We start from the raw sequence: 8,145 nt of genomic DNA, 5'->3' as shown, positions 1-8,145 counted from the left end.
AGAAGATGAAGGCAGTTCATGAAACTCAATAGCCCTATAGATATAATGACCTTGAACACTGGTCTGAAAACTCCTATGACTAGACCCATTTTATAGGCACCAAGCGATGTAACAGGGAAGGCCAAGGGCAGGTTAGGGCCGGTAACATGGTGGGTCCATGGCCAGGAATTCAACATACAGGTTTGCTCCAGTGAGAATAACCAAGGCCAGGTACAGACCAGGCATTACTAAACAGGCCCACAGCAGCAAGGCCACGATGGGCAGCAAGACCCAACACCTGGTACACAAATCAGCATCATTCACAGTTCTGCTGGGGGAGCAGAGCCCCACCAATGGGATTAAATGAGCTCCTGAGCCCATGGGCAGCAGTGTGTGGGATAGAGAGTTCGTGTGAGGCTGCTCAGGCCATCTGAGCCTGCCCTCAGGTTGCAAAAATGATCCCTATTAAGTTAGGGATACAAAGAACTACATCATGTCAGTAAGACTACATGACTGCTGAAACTCATTTTTCCACATCAATAATAAGCATCTTCAGGAAAATGAGGCTAACTTTGCTCCTATTTCTGCTTCCTATTGGATAAATAAGCAATTTTCATCTATGTGGTTATTAATCTGAATTGCTTATAAGCACTGCTGTTCATCCTAGGCTTTTAATAGTTATTATGTATGTACACATACATTCTACACATGTACTCATACATTCTACACATGAAATGACTAACATCTAACTTAGGCTCTCTGGCCCTTATCGAAGAGCCAATGAAATCAGCAGAAGTCTTTTCACTCAGTTCAGTACTGTGTCTCATACCTCTGTATACTAAATGAAGCTAAAAGAAGAAAATGGAAGAACTGTAAGAATAGCAGGAATTATTAAAGGGATAACTGCAATAGGAAATAAAGCAGATTTCCACAACAACTTCTGATTTTAGCATTTTATTCAGCCAAACCAGATGGAACAACCTCCAAAACAGCTCCGAGTTCCATGAAAAAAACTGACTATGACAGTAAGGTAAGTGGGTTGAGAACTGGCTGACTGGCAGAGCGCAGAGGGTCGTCGTTGGTGGTGCAGAGTCTGGCTGGAGACCTGTGACCAGTGGTGTCCCCCAGGGGTCTGTGCTGGGTCCGGTCTTGTTCAAGATCTTCATCAATGACCTTGATGAGGGGATAGTGGCCACCCTGAGCAAGTTTGCTGATGATACGAAGTTGGGAGGATTGGCTGACACACCTGAAGGCTGTGCTGCCATTCAGCGAGACCTGGACAGGCTGGAGAGCTGGGCAGTAAGAAACCGGATGAGGTTCAACACAAGCAAGTGTAGGGTCTTACACCTAGGGAGGAATAATTGCATGCACCAATACAGGCTGGGGGATGAGCTGCTGGAGAGGAGCTCTGCAGAGAGGGACCTGGGCGTCCTGGTGGACGACAGGTTGGCCGTGAGCCAGCAGTGTGCCCTCGTGGCCAAGAAGGCCAATGGCATTCTGGGGTGCATTAAGAAGAGCGTGTCCAGCAGGTCGAGGGAGGTGATCCTCCCCCTCTACTCTGCCCTGGTAAGGCCTCATCTGGAGTACTGTGTGCAGTTCTGGGCTCCCCAGTACAAAAAAGACAGGGATCTCTTGGAAAGAGTCCAGCAGAGGGCCACAAAGATGGTGAAGGGCCTGGAGCATCTCCCCTATGAAGAAAGGCTAAGTGAACTGGGTCTGTTTAGCCTTGAGAAAAGAAGACTGAGAGGGGACCTGATCCAGGTTTATAAATATCTGAGGTGTGGCGGCCATAGCGGTGAGGCCAGTCTCTTTTCAGTGGTACAGTGGAGACAGGACGAGACAGGACGAGGGGAAACGGACATAAGCTGCAGCATAGGAAGTTTCGCACGAATGTGCGTAAGAACTTCTTCACGGTGAGGTGACGGAGCACTGGAACAGGCTGCCCAGGGAGGTTGTGGAGTCTCCTTCTCTGGAGATATTCAAGTCTTGCCTGGACGCCTACCTGTGCGACCTGGTGTAGAGAACCTGCTTTGGCAGGGGGGTTGGTCTCGATGATCTCTAGAGGTCCCTTCCAACCCCTACAATTCTGTGATTCTGTGATTCTGTGATTCTGTAAGCACAAAGATCAGTTTATCCCATGTTCATCTCATGTCATTTAGAGCCAGTTTTCTTTTGCAAGGAATAGAATCACAGAATCATAGAATCATTTTGGTTGAAGAAACAACTCGGATCCCCACATCCAACCCCAGCCCATTTCCACCGTGCCCACTGCCCATGTCCCTCAGTGCCACGTCTCCATGGGTCTTGAACACCTCCTTGCTCACATTTGCTGTAAACAGGTTAGTATTCACTACTTCACCACATCACACTCCCAATAGGAAAGCAGAATACTAGCCTCTTACTGCAGAGCATTTTATCTTTCTCTGGGCAAAAGGAGCCTGAATTTAGTTGTGTAGCTTCCTGTAATAAAACACATAAAACAAGGTTCCCATGAGTTTCTCATTGATATGTTCTCCAAGCGAAGCAGCTCCAGAGAGCACATGACAAGACTACCAAACCCTCACATCTCTATTATTCTCAAGGGAGAGAAAATGCCTCAAGTCTCATGTGAGGGTGAGCTTCTCCCTACCCTTGGGCCCTTTGCACCCTTTCTGTCACCATGAATTCTTCTGGCTCCATCATCCCACTGGCATCTCCAATAGTCCCTCTTCTTCCATGACAATACATAAGGAATGAAAATTAATTGTGGTAGCAGTAGTGATGTTCAGGGAGATGCTACCTGGATGCCATTGGAAGCAAACTGTGAGCAGCAGCTTGCACAGCTTGGAGTCTCAGAGTAAAGTTTCCTTACAGACACTAAGACCCCAGCATTCCAAAATGTCCCTAATTAATGTCTGTTTCTTCTGGTGCTTCTCTGTCGAATTAAACTGCCTTTTGCTCTTATGAGCCTTTCAATAGTCTGTAAATCTGTCTCAAGGTGACAACTTTGACGACTGGTGGAGACAAATGGTGTAACACAGCTTCATAGTTCTCTGCTCTCAGCTGTGCAATGTATTCTCAGGGTGAACGCTCCTCCAACTCCACCAGAACATCCTTACGAGATCTGCCTACCTCTGACAAGGAAATGGAAGACCATAAGAAAGTGCACACTCCCAGAGAGCCCAAAGACTATATTAATTTGTATTTCTCAGGTGGTAGAAAATGTTCATTAATCAAGATTTATATATTCATCTCACTGGAGAGAAAAAAGATGTTTCACATGCTGGTGAGACCTCACCTGTAGCACATCCAGATGTGGAGCCAGCCTGAGAGTGGCTGTGTCTGTTCCAGCTTCCAATGAGCTTAAGTGACTTTTCTTCAAAGTGCAGCTTTAAAATGATCTCTGCCTTTTGTTCTGAGCAAAATCAATAGCCACCTTCTTAACCTCCTAGTCTACTGACTTGAGCACAGTATATAGAAGATGTTTTTGTATCTGTCAGTGATAGGCAAGATCATGGATTTTTGATACAGAAGAATTCTTCCATTCATTCCAAACAAGACAGTTCCTTTAGTGATCAGGCAAAGATATTTGGAAACACAGAATCCATCGTGTGAAAAAGCTGTTTTCCCACAGATTGCAAACGCTTAAATAACTTCAACTGAAATTCCTGTCTCTGCTCAGATTGGCTCCTCTTTTTTTTCTCTTAGCCAAACATTCATTTGTTTAGGAATTTTATTTACTGTCTAATAAATATTTACTGTTCTGGAATCTAAAATATATCCAGATTAGTGTGCTGATCCAAACAGTCAACGTTCTCATTGTTTTCAAGGACCAATGTCCAAATACAAGTACTGCAGAATTACAATGAAGACATACTGATGACAATGTATTTATGTGGAAGTAGTGAAAGAGGAGAAAAAATTTTCTTTAGAAATTTAGAGAATGAAAAAGGTAATTTAAGTCTGTCTTTCCAAGCCAGTGTTAGATTTTGGAGGCAAGAGCGTGGGAGGAAGGAAGGAAAAAAAAAATGTTTTCTTGTTCCAAGTTATTCCAAAACTACATATCCTTGGAACAGTCTGAATAACAAATCCCCTTTGTACAAATTTTTTTCTGGCATTCTGGTCTAGATCAGCTTCCACTCTCTTAGCTATGACTTACAGCTCTCTCATTCTTCTAGTCCCTCACATTGCTAAACATCTGACTCCCATTTACAAAAGCGAAATCTCATTTATGCAAGTGACTTGTGACTCCACCATTGCCCTGCGCAGTCCATTCCAGTGCCTAACCAGCCTTCTGGAGAAGAAATTATTCCCAATACCCAACCTGAACCCTGATGCAACCTGAGGCCATTCCCTCTAATCTTACTGCTAGTTTTAACTCAGGGCACAGATTTAGCATGTTAAATACACGTTTGAGCTTAACCTCAATGACAGTATAGACTTTTTTCACCTGATATGATATGCACAGGATACCAAAAAGATTTGAGTATATGTTGTTTTCAAAGCAAAACACCACAAATCCCCGCAGGAATAAAAAGGTCAATTCTGTGGTCAATTCTGTGCTAAATAACATCACTGAGTTGCATAGTCACAGTATAATTACTGCATGTTGAAAAAATAATATCATGACGTATCCAGCTTTACTCCAAGATCTCTGCACCATAATTTCTTATGGTTTCTGTAAGTTGCCTTCAGATCCTGTCCAAAATCTATCCAGAAACCAGAAAAGGAATCAAACAGTGATTCATTCCCAATTCCAAAACCAACCCACACACTGTTTCTAGGTGATTAATATACAGAAAATAATGCAGACCGTGGAAAAGAAGAGAAACTGAACTCTGTGAGCCACACAAAGATCGAAGAATTAAGATTGTTAGTTCCAGAAAGGAAGACACTTAGGCGTGACAATGAACTTAAAAACATAAAAGGCTGCTGCAGAGCTCTGCACAGGATGCAATGCTGTTACCACAGAGCTGTAAGCAGGGCGCTTGGGAAAACTTTCACAGCAGAGTGAACCCATGTAATAGATGGCCTGGAACAAACTGCCTTAGGAGGCTTTGGAGACCCTGCCGTGGGATTTCTGAAAATAGGATGTACTCAGAAACACGCAGATTTACTGATCAGTTTTCCCATATCTACTGTCTGTCTGTATCTACTGATGTGTCCTGGACCATGTGGATGGATCAACTTTCAGACTATTGCTCTAAAACCTACTTTCAAGGCCTGGGAGGAGCATGTGGTGCCAAGATCAAGTAATGAGGATCAGATATGTTCTACTGATTCTGTTCTGACTATATTGCTACTTCTAAAAGCAAATTTGCTTCTCAAAATTTCTCGGACTTGCAGCTGAGGTGCTGTCCCTTACATTGGTGAAATTGGCATCAGAAGTGTAGTTCCTTTAGACCTCAACTATTCTGCTCAGTCACTCAGCTGAACACAATTGAACACAGTACTAAATTATCCACAAGTATGTTTTAGCCTGGCTCTCATCTGGACAGAAGACCAAAGTAAAAACAGAGACTTGTTATTCCTCATTAAATGATGGTAGATAATTCTGTATATGAATCAAACCAAAAAAATGCGGCAGTAAATAGAGACATTTGGGTCTCTCGCATACAGGAATCCAGAGAAAGGCTTTGGAAGAGCTTCTGAAGATGCACCAAGGGGAATTGGCAGGAGAATGGACAACTGGAGCAGGAGGTTTCAAAACAGTGTGTCAGCATAGTTGGAAATCTTGACGAAGTACCACTCTTGGCTGTGTTCACTGCAGACTTTGGCAAGGACAACTACTGACTGAGGAAATAGCTCACATTCTTTGCCTCACTTAAACAGTAACTAAAATATTAAAACAATGCTTTATTAAAAAATAAAAAACCACTGATCATCTTTTACAGCTCATGTTATTCCTACATGCAAATTTCTGCATCTGAAAGCACATAAACCACATGGATGTTTCCCAAAATCTCATCTCTCCATAGGTCTGCTTTGTCAGTGCAACAGATAGCAGAACACTTAATCTGCTCCAGACTCTCCTGGCTGACAGAAACCACGATTGCAGCACATATCTGATGTCACTCACTTTAAAACACTGTCGGGATTTTGCACTTTTTTCCATTCTTGACTAAATCTCACTCCATTAGCACTGCTCTCCAGCCTGTGCTGTTAGAGGTTTGCTTTGTAACTGTTATATAAAAAATTCCACAACTCTTTTCTTTTAGCATCAGATGGGAATTTATCTAAGGTGCTTAGCTTCTTAAATAATTAGGAACAGAATAGACTACAATGGAACAAAACAAAGGACTTTTAGCGCCAGGGACAAATGCCGAAACCCCTCTAGAATATAAAGAGTGCTTGTGTTTTCATGGGACAGCTTGGTTTTATTTAACTGCAGGATTTTTTTCCTCAAGCCAACACTGATGTGTGATGATAATATGCAAGAAATCTACAAGCTAAAATCTTTCCAGGAAAGAGTTGTACAAGCTTCATGAATAAAATTGTTATTGTTGGAATCAATCTTCAGTCCTGTTTAAAAATGTTCAGCTGTCACTGAGTTCAGCAGGATCTGGAATGATGGCAGATTTACTCCCAGTATCCATTGCAAAACTGTTTTTAAATCCTTTTCACATTGTTTTCTAAGAATAAAAGAGGGTAACAAACCTCTTCTATTTGCACCTGTGTTCTGCTTTTGCTTTTTTGCAGATTACTGGAGTCTCTCATTGCTCCCCACCCTGCTCCCTCTCCTAGGTCTATGCGTCTTGACTGACCTCAATGCAAAATCAGAATCACCCTGTTCTTTTTCACTGCTTACCCCTTTATCATTGTTCTTACATGATTATGCCTAGGAACAGAGAGATTTGGTTCTGTGCTTTTGTTATTGTTCCTTTTAATGGATAAAGGTCATTTGTTGCACTTTTCTATAGAGGAAGATCACCACATTTCTAAAACCAGGACCAAACTGATTAATAATCCTGATTATACTCCAAAATTACCAAAGCACAAAGGAGTCACTCTTTTTTTTTTTAAGGATAGAATAAAAATACTGATTTACAGACTTGAATCTAATGTTACTAATAAATCTATTTAAGTAAGGAAAAAAAAAAAAAAGGAGTCCACCCAGAATGCCACATTTCTTCATTGCAATGGGTGAAATTATTTCTCATCTTGACAAACATCCTGGAAAACTTTCAGATGCTTCATGTTACTGAATCTGTGTCACTACACGTGACCCCACAACTTGGACTTGTTCTGTGTCACCTCACTTCAGAATGGTGCTGAGGTATTGCAGGGCTCTATAAGGTGATTGATGCTGTGGAATGGATAAGCAGCCTGAAAAGGAGTAACTGGATGGCAAATTTACAGCATCTCTGTTTACAGGCTTGAGGATTTCCAGCGTGGAACTGGGAGCTGGAGTGTCCTGTTTCCAATGAAACATGCAAACCTGGGCTGACTTTTCTATAAAATCAGTTCTGGTAAACTCTGGGTGTTAAGAGTGAATGGCATTGTGAAAAAGCTCCATGAAATTCATACCTCTGTGAGTTTCAATTAAATTGTCAAGAACAATTTTTTGCAGGGTTCTGCAGCTGCTTGGAGCACAATCTGTGTATAAATATATAGTCCATCTACTGCTTTTTCTCTATTTCCAAGAAACAAAAAAAATCAGGAAAATGCTTGCTTGAAATCCCAGTAATTCTTGTGAATGAGGAATCGCTTTGTTGAGACCTACCAAGCATTGGGCAACATTTATCCCAATAATGCCAATGAACTCTGCTGTACAGCTGATGGTGTTTTGTGTTCTGCTAAATTAAACTTGCTGTTAATATTCTTGCAGATAAGTGAAAACAACAAATCTTTCAAACATAAGTATATCTGCTTCAGGATGAGAGCATTCCCCCTTATCCTAACGGAGAGGTTTCCAAGCACAGAAGTGTTTTCTGGTGCGAGTATCTCGCAACTCGAACCATCCTCATAAAAACACCATTAGGGAAGCTGAGGCCCACGTCAGTGCGTGATGTACGTGCAGTCACACCCAGGAGCAACGGCAGAGGAACGCGTCATTTCACGCCCTACTCTTTACCCTCACGGCCACGACTCCCCGTTCGGGGCACGCGAGCAGAAGCCCCACCGGCAGTAAATGGCAGCGCCGTGCCTGCACGCCTTCCTCCACGCCATCCACGTGACAAGGAAAAA

At 42.5% G+C, this 8,145-nt stretch overlaps 1 long non-coding RNA gene across 1 annotated transcript; it reads right to left on the bottom strand.

The window, feature by feature from the left end:
• Window positions 1-917: 917 nt before the first annotated feature.
• LOC146543451 (uncharacterized) lies at window positions 918-7,947 on the bottom strand. Its single transcript, XR_014886070.1, has 2 exons — window positions 3,257-7,947; window positions 918-2,439 (listed from the first exon to the last, which is right to left on the bottom strand). It is a non-coding gene; the product is annotated as an uncharacterized LOC146543451 (long non-coding RNA).
• Window positions 7,948-8,145: the final 198 nt, after the last annotated feature.

This window comes from Meleagris gallopavo, chromosome 13 (assembly GCF_905368555.1).
Source record: "Meleagris gallopavo chromosome 13, MGAL_WU_HG_1.1, whole genome shotgun sequence".
NCBI lineage: Eukaryota > Metazoa > Chordata > Aves > Galliformes > Phasianidae > Meleagris > Meleagris gallopavo.
The sequence above is the reverse complement of the archived record's forward strand: the minus strand, read 5'-3'. Positions and strand labels throughout refer to the sequence as shown.